The 6,613-nt window shown below is 40.5% G+C and overlaps 1 protein-coding gene across 11 annotated transcripts in view; it reads right to left on the bottom strand.

Moving 5' to 3' along the window:
- LOC138049650 (uncharacterized) overlaps positions 1-6,348 on the bottom strand; it is a 47,843-nt gene extending 41,495 nt beyond the window's left edge. The window contains exons 1-4 of one of the 11 annotated variants that reach the window (XR_011132420.1): positions 4,359-4,581; positions 4,171-4,281; positions 1,538-1,662; positions 790-911 (exon numbers count right to left, since the gene is read on the bottom strand). The gene's annotated coding sequence lies outside the window, so the exon portion shown is untranslated. Of the gene's footprint in view, positions 1-789; positions 1,011-1,537; positions 1,663-1,736; positions 1,867-1,919; positions 2,095-2,936; positions 3,065-4,170; positions 4,282-4,358; positions 4,625-5,577; positions 5,877-6,246 lie in introns of those variants that run through there. The other 10 variants (XM_068896031.1, XM_068896040.1, XM_068896037.1 and 7 more) reach the window with 10 other exon arrangements.
- Positions 6,349-6,613: the final 265 nt, after the last annotated feature.

The raw sequence follows: 6,613 nt of genomic DNA, 5'->3' as shown, positions 1-6,613 counted from the left end.
ATAACCATCTAGCTATTGAACAACAGGAGAGGCGAACTGAGGCAGGTCATCAAGAAGCTTAGCAACAAGGACGGCAACCGCAAAGGCGCAACGAGAACATCGATTCATATAGAAATTCTCGTATCTGTACTCAGTTCGCGCCGGATTACTTCAACTCTTTCACTGTGTAAAATCTGTGTGTTGTCCAAAATGAAACCGGTTAAAGTTTGAAGAGAGAGAGAGAGAGATCAAAAATCTGAATTCGTCGGCTGCCGTTGTCCTCAAGTCGCTGATTTTGATCATTTGACGTTGTTGTTTTGCTTAGGACGGGAAACTGACGTACCGAATGTATAACGCAGATGCAGAGCATGCAGATCAATTCTTTTCGCTCATTATACCTTCACTTTGTATTGTGACGTTCTCGTTGCCGTTGCCTTCCTTATGGCTAAAGCTTCGTATCATTTAATTTGGTGCAAATATGGGGATTGTCAGTGGTTCCTATGCAGGGAAAAATGACAGCACCATCATAAATTTACAGTCCAGGCTTTAATGATTGAACTGCGATTTTTAAGTGAGTAGAGAAGGGGAGGGTTGTCTGCAAAAAATGAAAAAGCCTTACAAAGAGGATGTCAGGAAAATTTCAAGACGATCTCTTTCCATTTTCCGCCTCTAATTTAAGACCGGTGCCTCATATGATAAAGCTGTAAACCACTTCCCAACTTAACATTCCACGGAGAACTCATGCACATGTCAACTGGGCAGGCCCCTTGGAGTCCTTACAACGAGTGTAACAGGTGGATCTGATCTCACCTTTGCTAGATGTCACTGAAATTCTCCTCTACGCAAGCTGAGTGATATACGAAGCCGGAAGTACAATGGTTCCGATCAATTTGCCGTCTCGAAGACAACGAGCAACAGAGATGTACGTCGTCCTACAACAGATATTAGCCCAAACTTCAGTGACGTGAGCAGTGATAGTTTTAGCTTCTGCTAGTCTAACTACGCTTCAACTGTTGTAAGGCAATCCCTTACTACAAAAAAACAAAAAACAAAATCAAAAACAAACGGAATATACGATGCTTTAATAGGTGCACTATTTCCTTATTAATTATTGATAACCTTCTATTCTACGGAAGAAATAATATTTGCCGTTGCCAGGCTTTTTTACGAGTGTGCAATTTTTCTCTCAAATCACGTAAGCTCGGTCCACAGGAACACCAGACTGTGGCCAGATAATGAAACATGTTCGGTGCATTAAACTTCTCTGTAACAAGATATGACTTCCCTTTTAGCCTTAAAGGTTTCTCCTTCGCTTTCGCTTTAGAAATATGCGTCGACGCTTCTAAATGCTCGAATGACAATAACCAGACTCTTACTTGCGAACCGTTAAATAATGAAGAGACAAACTGAATTAGAATCAGCAGAGCACAAAGGAAAACCAGTGCAGTAAAGGCGCTATATATTTAAAATGTATTAAAGCTTAAATTAAATTATTCACAGTTTAATTACAAATCATTTGTGTGGTTCAGCTACGAAGGATTGCAAACATTTGACTTACCGATTAGGAACGTAAGGCAAACTTTTCCTAGAAATCTCTTAAGTTCTTGCGATGGTGAAAAATCACTGCACGGTCAACAAGTCTGAGGATTCTAATATAGAACCTGTTCAGCTACGCCCTCACCCCTGAAACAGACACCAACATGACATTAACAAATTCTATGATGAAACTTTACAGTCCAAGAAGACATGCAAGAAACCTTGGCCATTCATCGTTGCAATAATCAAGAAAGACAAAGATCAGTGGTGCTAATATTGAAGCGATTTTTAGTTCGTTGCAGCAGCAACGTCGATCATTTCGAAGGCACAGGACATGCGTGCCTGGTGGGTTGAACTACTGTAGCTTTGCGATGTTTATAGCACCGAATATAAAAAAGATCAACCTCAAACAATCAAATGCTACGCGCTTGCGTATTCCATTATGTACTTGAGACACCACCCTAGGCTTGATTTGTTGAAGTGAAAGCGTTCCCCAACCTACTTGCACGTTTGTCCACAAACCGCTGTGTATTCAAAACTGGTACGATCTGATCTTGGTTACGCAAGGCTGGGTAAAGTAGGTTGAGAGAACTTAAGTATTTATGGCACCATATAGCAATAAAAAGGGAAAATTCCCTTTCTATAGATCCTAAGGCGAATTCATAATTATCATTTTAGCGCAGTTATGCTAAAAAGGTTTACTCAGACAACGCTATGCAGTTTATTTCTGTTAAAATAAGTATGCATCTGTCCTTTTGCTGGAAATGCCGACTGTTAACTATAGATGTTTCAGGTTTTAGACTGCTCAATGAGAAAACTGAAGTATCCTAATGCACCTAGAAATTATAGTTATCACCTTCCGTTTTAAAACAATGTTAGAGAAATGAGGACGCAAACACTGACGTAAGAATAGAATGGATAGAAAAGCAATTTTTGCAGCCAGCATAATCAGTCGCAAGCAAGTTTAACTTGGCATTGAAAGAAGAACAATCGAGAACAACCTTCTAATACCGTGACATATTTTGTAAAGACTTCATTCTTTGCACAATAGGCCGAACTTAAAATGTTTCATTCTTTTTTGGCAGACAAATCAGTGTATTAGCGTCGTAGGGCGTCTTTTAACTTGAAACTTCAGAATTGAGTCCTGTTATCTAGATGGACATGGCAACACATGGTGGAGCGGAATACATACGAGAACATCATGTCAAACTTAACTTCGGAGTCATGCGATTTTTTTCTTACCCGGTTTAACAAGTGCCGTGGAAAGCCTTGCTATTCCTTGAACTATCAGCTTTCCAGAAATGGTTTTAAGTGTAATGAACAAATGTGAAATACTCAAAGGAGCTCTTTCAAAGATGAAGCGACAGAAGGAAGTTAGAACAATGTCCCGAATTATGCCATTTACGACGTATTTTACCTACCTTGTGCTTGCCTTTAAGTCAGTAATATAAGCTATACAGATTTAGTTAGCTGTAGAAGGAGCTTTAAAAAGACTGCTGAAAAAGTTACATCTCCATGGCACAACAGTTTCGTTAACAGCGCAGTGAAGGGAAACGTCCCTTTACAAATATCCTGTTGGCAATCGGTCAATAATTAGGATTCGACCATGGTTGGTTGGTGTTTGACAGTGAATCAAAAATGCTTGTCGTAGAAGTTGAGTCAGGGTTGAGGTCAACCCAAAGCTTTTTCTCACAGATTTTTAATTGATTTTATCAGCTGCTCTTCTGGCCGAAGCTCCGCTGACTCTCGAACGGGGTATCCTCAGCGAGAAGAGCCTTTTTTAGCCGGCTCATACACCTTATTCCAAATTGGTCGCCATTTAGATATTCAAGGTACGAGTGACACCCCCGGAATTTGATAAGTCGCCTAAATCGCATTCAATCAGGCAAATAACCACAGAAAAACCAAGAAAGTCATGACGACAATTAAGTCCAGCTTTTTTATTGAGAACTTTGGCGGGTAAATATCTTTTTCAGCTTGTTATCGAGATTCCCATACAAATCCTTATAATTTTTTTACCCTCCGAATCTGGGCCGCCTGTGGTATATTCAAACTCGACCAGGATCGAAGGCGGTGGAATAAAAGTGTCATTAAAAGTGAAGTTATTCATGGTGAGAATAATGCGGATGAGATCGCAAATAGTGCCAGGAGCAATGGTGTTGTGAGGATCAGTGCGCAAAAAATGATCACAATCATTAATACCTTGGGTAAGACTAATTTGTGGAGCTGCAGACCACGAAACTGCGGAACCTAGAGAAATGACTATTACAAAACCAAAATGACAACTGACAGGCACCAAATACCATCACGTGACCTGCATGTTAAGAAAAAAAAATCCTCAAACCAAGCGGGATCGTCTGCTGAGGTTGTAAAATGATATTGATTGCGACTTGTCACGCAATCCACCAGTTAATCGGCTGACTTGAATCAGATAACGCAGATAACAGCTAAAAATGGCACCTGGAACGCGATAATCGGCGGACACTGTCGATATTTAACAAACATTACTATAAATCGCATCGTTTTTATCATGTAGTTTCAATAAAAACAGTAATTTCTCTAGGTTCCGCAATCTGCAGTTCCGCAAATTAGTCTTACCCTAATACCTTCATTATGTCATTTTATTGTGTTCTTACCTTTTAACATTTGACTTACCGATTAGGAACGTAAGGCAAACTTTTCCTAGAAGTATCTTAAGTTCATGCGATGGTGAAAAATCACTGCACGGTAAACAAGTCTGAAACCTGATCAGCCACGCCCTCACCCCTGAAACAACGGACACCAACATGACATTAACAAATTCGATGATGGAATTTAACAATCCAAGAAGACATGCAAGATACCTTAGCCTTTCATCGTTGCGGTAATCAAGAAAGACAAAGATCGGTGGTGCTAACATTGAAGCGATTTTTAGTTCGTCGCAGCTGCAACTTCGATCGTTTCGAAGGCACAGGACATGATGTTCATAGCACTGAATATAAACACGATCCACCGCAAACAATCAATTGCTACGCGCTTGCGTATTCCATTATGTACTTGAGACACTACCTTAGACTTGATTGGTTGAGCTGAAAGCGTTCCACCAACCTCACTTGCACGTTTGTCCACAAACCACTATGTATTCGAAACTGGCAGGTTGATAGAACTTAAGTATTTATGGCACCATATAGCAATGAAAAGGGAAAAATTCCCTTTCTATAGATCCTATGGCAACAGGTCAATATTCACTTATCAATCATGGATGGCTGGATTTTTATAATAAACTCGTAAACGCACCCTGCAGTCACAAGAATTCATAATTATCATTTTAGCGCAGTTATGCTGAAAAGGTTCACTCAGACAGCGCTATGCAGTTTATTTCTGTTAAAATAACTATGCATCTGTCCTTTTGCTGGAAATGCTGACTGTTAACTATAGATGTTTCAGTTTTTAGACTGCTCAATGAGCAAACTGAAGTATCCTAATGCGTCATGCACAAGAAATTATAGTTATCACCTTCCGTTTTAAAACAATCTTAGAGAAATGAGGACGCAAACACTGACGTAAGAATAGAATGGATAGAAATTGAGGCAACTTCGGCAGCCAACATAATCAGTCGAAGTTTCACCTGGCATTGAAAGAAGAACAATCGAGAATAACCTTCTAATACCGTGACATATTTTGTAAAGGCTTCATTCTTTGCACAATAGGCCGAACTTAAATGTTTCATTCTTTCTTGGCAGACAAATCGGTGTATTAGCGTCGTAGGGCGTCTTTTATCTTGAAACTTCAGAATTCAGTCCTGTTATCTAGATGGACATGGCAACACATGGTGGAGCGGAATACATACGAAAGCATAATATCACACTTAACTTCGGAGTCATGCGACTTTTTTCTTCCCTGGTTTAATTAACAAGTGGCGTGGAAATCTTTGCTATTCCTTGAACTATCAGCTTTCCGGAAATGGTTTTAAGTGTAATGAGGAAACAAGAGATACTCAAAGGAGCTCTTTCAAAGATGAAGCGACAGAAGGAAGTTAGAACAATATCCCGAATTATGCCATTTACGACGTATTTTACCTACCTTGTGCTTGCCTTTAAGTCAGTAATATAAGCTATACAGATTTAGTTAGCTGTAGAAGGAGCTTTAAAAAGACTGCTGAAAAAGTTACATCTCCATGGCACAACAGTTTCGTTAACAGCGCAGTGAGGGGAAACGTCCCTTTGCAAATATCCTGTTGGCAACCGGTCAATAATTAGGATTTGACCATGGTTGGCTGGAGTTTGACAGTGAATCAAAAATGCACGTTGTAGAAGTTGAGTCAGGGTTGAGGTCGAACCCAAAGCTTTTTCTCACAGATTATTAATTGATTTTATCAGCTGTTCTTCTGGCCGAAGCTCCGCTGACTCTCGAACGGGGTATCCTCAGCGAGAAGAGCCTTTTTAGCCGGCTCGTACACCTTACTTTAAAATGGTCGCCATTTAGATATTCAATTGTTTTTATTTAAATTAGACCTTGATGCCTCGTTTAAGGGAAAGTCCCTTTGCAAATATCCTGTTGGCAACTGGTCAATAATCAGGTGTGGGGATTTTGACATTTTCTGAAAAAAATTTGTCAAATTCCCCACCCCCGGGACAACATAATTGGCCAAAAGTATCAAAAGCTCCCACGCTGGGGCGAGTAGAGGTGGCCAAAATAATATCCTTTAGACCTTGCTGCACACAATAAGAGTGCAATGTATGTACCCTTCACCTTTCGTTCAGCCACCTCTCACAAATGTGGGAAGTTCATTTCAACGCCTTCTGGGTATTTTTCAAGATAGCGGAGTTATTTTCAGGCAACCTCGTTTCCAGGGCTTTTCCCTCACTACCTGGGCACGAAAAAGCCTTGGGAACAAGATTGATTTCCAGGCCCTCTTCATTATCCAAGATGGTGGCCATGTCAAATTCTCCACCCTGGGGATATGTTTTACGAGACATCTGGTTTGGTTTGTCTCTTCTACTGGGCAAACCTGCCCAGAGGGAAGGAGCACGAACAGGACTCGAGGTCCTATGTGAGGTGCTCCACCCTACCCTATCCAGACCGGAAAGACCAGACCACAACACCGGGAACTACATGC

Source organism: Montipora capricornis, chromosome 5 (assembly GCF_036669925.1).
Source record: "Montipora capricornis isolate CH-2021 chromosome 5, ASM3666992v2, whole genome shotgun sequence".
Classification (NCBI taxonomy): domain Eukaryota; kingdom Metazoa; phylum Cnidaria; class Anthozoa; order Scleractinia; family Acroporidae; genus Montipora; species Montipora capricornis.
Note: the sequence above shows the minus strand (reverse complement) of the source record. Positions and strands in the feature narration are given on the sequence as shown.